Consider the following 4035-nt stretch of genomic DNA (forward strand, 5'->3'; position numbering starts at 1 on the left):
AATACCTTAAAGCAAAGGAGGTAGGAGAATACAACTTATACAAAGGTGAAAAAATATTGACAGTGGCAAGGGAATTTGAGCAGGGGAAACATTCAAGGCTATTGCTACTTTCCCCTTTTGCGATAGGTCTCAGAGTAAACTGCCCAGGCTGACCTTGAACTTGCTATCCTTCTGCTTCAGTCTCAAAAGTTGGTAGAATTAAAGTCCTGTACAACAGGGTCTGGCTTTAAAAAAATTTTTTTTGATGAAGTTCTCCTTCAACCGGATGCTTAGTAAAGCAGCCCTTAATGGATAACTGGTTTGTCTGTGTTTGTACTGTTCCTACTGTAGTACTATTATATACCAAAATTGCATGACAATATGATCTTTTAAAACATGAAGTGATAAATAAAAAAAAAATAAAATATCATTTTCTAATTTTAACTTCTAGGAAAAAGTCTATTTTTCCGATGAAGGTATTATTGATGACTTATTTTAAACTTGGTGAAATCTAACTGGATATGGTAGATATTATTATCTGTCTTTATTTTTATTGATTTTTTTTTTTTTTTGGTAAAAGGNGGGGGGTTTCTCCAGGGTCTAACTATGTTCCTCAAGCTGATATGCAGCGCACTGTTTGGCAAGGATTGCTTTGAACTCAGAGGCCTTCTGCTTCAGCCTCCAATGTATGGTGTTTCCCTATGTCTACCTCTGTTTTTAGCTTTTAATTGGCAAGGATTGCTTTGAACTCAGAGGCCTTCTGCTTCAGCCTCCAATGTATGGTGTTTCCCTATGTCTACCTCTGTTTTTAGCTTTTAATATAGATAATAAAAGTTCAACTATGGATAAAACACGTTACTTCTCTGTTTCACTGACATTTTCCTTCATTGTGTTTCTGCTGTTTTGTTTTGTTTTTTTAATTTTTTGCAATCTTTACATGTAATTTACAGAAATTTTAACAACTTTCCTATAATTCTTAGTTCTGATAAATCTAGATAATACAGCTAATAATAAATCACTGACCTAACTTTGCGTATAGTACAATAACTGCAACAAATAAAAGCCCACCTGGCAGATTTAATTGCTTTAAATTCATTCACCTCTTACCATCTTCTCTGGACTTCTGACCTATCCCATTCACACCATGACAGGGGGTGTGGTTATAAGCTAAACATGCACTTGTCTCAGGAGGTGGAAGGAAGATTGGGAATTCCAGGCTAGCATCGACTGCCCAGCCAGAAATACTGTCTCAAAATCTTACACAGATATGGAGAAATTGACTCTACCACATTGTAGATTCACTTCCTTTTCATGTTGCAGTTTAAAAATGAAGTTTAAAGCAGTTTCCTCCTGCACCACAAATAATCGTCTTCTGAACTGAACCTTCCCATACTCTGCTTCAAAGGCAGGTACAGACTTATTCAACAGGAGACATAATCCTGTCCCTGTGAGACCTGCTTGTGAAAAGTGGCACTAATTCTCTTTCCATCAATAAGGACAATTAGAATTCAGTAAGAAAGCTTATTAGCTAAAGTGACCCCATGGTCAAGTCTTTACAAACCTGAGAATCCTATTTTACCTGTTTTAACAAACACAGAATTTCTCAGCTGACTCCCAGCTAAGCCTCACAGGGTCCCTAAAGAGCATCTGAGACACTTTTTGCTTTCTTTTTCCTTGACTCTACTGGGCCAATCTGAAAGTTCTGTTTTGACCTCTGCTTGTAGAAGCAGGGAAGTCAAAAGAACTTGGGGTGATGTAGTGAGAAGAAGGGCAAACTTTAGCAACCTCCGGGAAGGAGAACAAAAGGATTATCCATTGCCAGAAGCCTGGTGCCATCACAGACTCTTCTCTCAACAGCGCTGTGCTTAAAGGAAACAACTGAGCCATTTGGTGTCTTTTATGTTTTCGTCCTTAAAAAGAAAAAGCAACTTTGAATGAGCCCAGTCGGGAAAGAAAAGGTCAAGTGGAACCACTATGGTGCATTTGTTCCGGGGAGTCTTTTTCCCTTCCATAAGGAGCAAGATAAAGGAGCTAGTTGTGACTGCCACACAGTGGCTCCTTAATTGAGTCTTCCATCTTCACAGAGCCAGATGAGAGAGTCACTTAAAAGGAATAAATTCAAAATGATGTGCAGTTTCAGAACAAATTGTTCGAGTCACCTACAAGTGGACTCCTTGGAATGCCACCGCTGTCTCGGCCACACCGGGTCCTTTCTTACTCTGGCCAAAGAACTGTATCCAGAGTAGGTCTGTGATGAAATGATCTTTGTCAACTAACTCTGGCTAAAGAACTGTATCCAGAATAGGCCTTTGATGAAATGATCTTGATCAACACACAGTGGATGCTAAGGTCTCTCACGTGAGCACAGCATTCGTAATTGCATTTTTGCATTTCCTCGACTCTGTTTAAGCGAGAGCACAATGTGCTTGGGGTTTGGAAATGCTACCTACAGATTTCTGAGAATTGCAAGGTGACATGAATCTGAGGCTGAGGCAGCAGTTGTCGTGCTAAGTGATGAATGAACAGTATCAAGAATCAGACTTACTGATAAGTTGCAAGTTGGCTGAGCGTGGATGAATGAAGATCCAGGCGATCTAGAGTTGCCAGTGTCCACAGTAAGAGGGCTGTACAGAATGGTTAGGAACAGACTGAGCTATGACACAGCGAGGGTTTTAGTTAGATTCCTATTGCCTTAATAAACAACTCAGGGAGGAAAGGCATTATTTAGCTTACATATCTACAGTCACAGTGGATTGTGATAGTCTATTGAGGGAAGCCAGGGCAAGAACTCAAGAAGGGCAGGACCCGGAAGCAGAGAGTGAAGCAGAGACCACAGAGGCACTCTGCCTACTGGCTTGCACAGTTTGCTTTCTTATGCCACCAAGCAGCACTTGCTCATGGATGATATTGCCCAGAGTAGACTGGATACTCACACATAAATTATTAATTGAGGAAATGCCACTATACACTTGTTTGAAGGCCAATATTACAAAGGAAATTCCTCAGTTAATATTTTCTCTTCCTAGATGATTCTTGTTGAATCAAGACGACAAAGAACTGACCATCACCATGAGTGAGTTCCGTTATGGTAACATAAAGACATATTGCATTTATAATTGGAAACTTGAACTAATCAAGGTGATAGATAATGAAAATAAACAGTTCTGCTGAAATGTTTTTTTGGGATTTACCTAGCCTACACAAGAAGAGTGTGGCAAGTTCACATTTCCTGGTCCCATGGAAGGATAATAGCAACCTGGCAAGAAAAAAAGATTACCAACATGGCAGTCATAAAACTCAAATTGGAACCCTAGAATTTTGCTAAAGGATATGAGTGATCCAGGAAACCATGAGCAGTGTATTACAACATCAAAATGAGAGAGTTGATAGAGCTATAGTTGTAAAGATTAAGACATCAAGGGCAATCACATCCTTGCTATTTTCTGTCCCCTTCTACTCCCTAGTCTAATTTTCAAATAAAACCACCATTAAGACTTTCTTTGAAGTCTTAAAGATAACTTATACAGATTCATATCTATCTCTATCTCTATCTATCTCTATCTATCTCTATCATCTCTATCTCTATCTAATCTATCTATCTATCTATCTATCTATCTATCTATCTATCTATCTATCTATCTATCTACATGTTTAAAATGCAAGTGGAATTTGATACTGCATGCACTACTTATATACTGTCTTATTTACCTTAATAAAAGGAGCAAATTTTTTTGCCCTTTTTTTTTTTTTTTTTTTTTTTTGAGACAGGGTTTTCTCTGTGTAGCCCTGGCTGTCCTGGAACTCACTCTGTAGACCAGGCTGACCTCGAACTCAGAAATCTGCCTACCTCTGCCTCCCAAGTACTGGGATTAAAGGCATGTGCCGCCACTGCCCGGATTGCCCTGTTCTTATGTTGCAATCATAATATGCATTCTTTCAGAATGTGGATATCACGTCTTTAAGCAATCATAGGAAATAAAGTCCTGTGAGTAGGTATAGAAATGAAGACATATGTGTAAGCCCTATACCAATCAATGTGGATGGAATCAGTAAATA

Source organism: Mus caroli, chromosome 8, assembly GCF_900094665.2.
Source record: "Mus caroli chromosome 8, CAROLI_EIJ_v1.1, whole genome shotgun sequence".
Classification (NCBI taxonomy): Eukaryota; Metazoa; Chordata; class Mammalia; order Rodentia; family Muridae; genus Mus; species Mus caroli.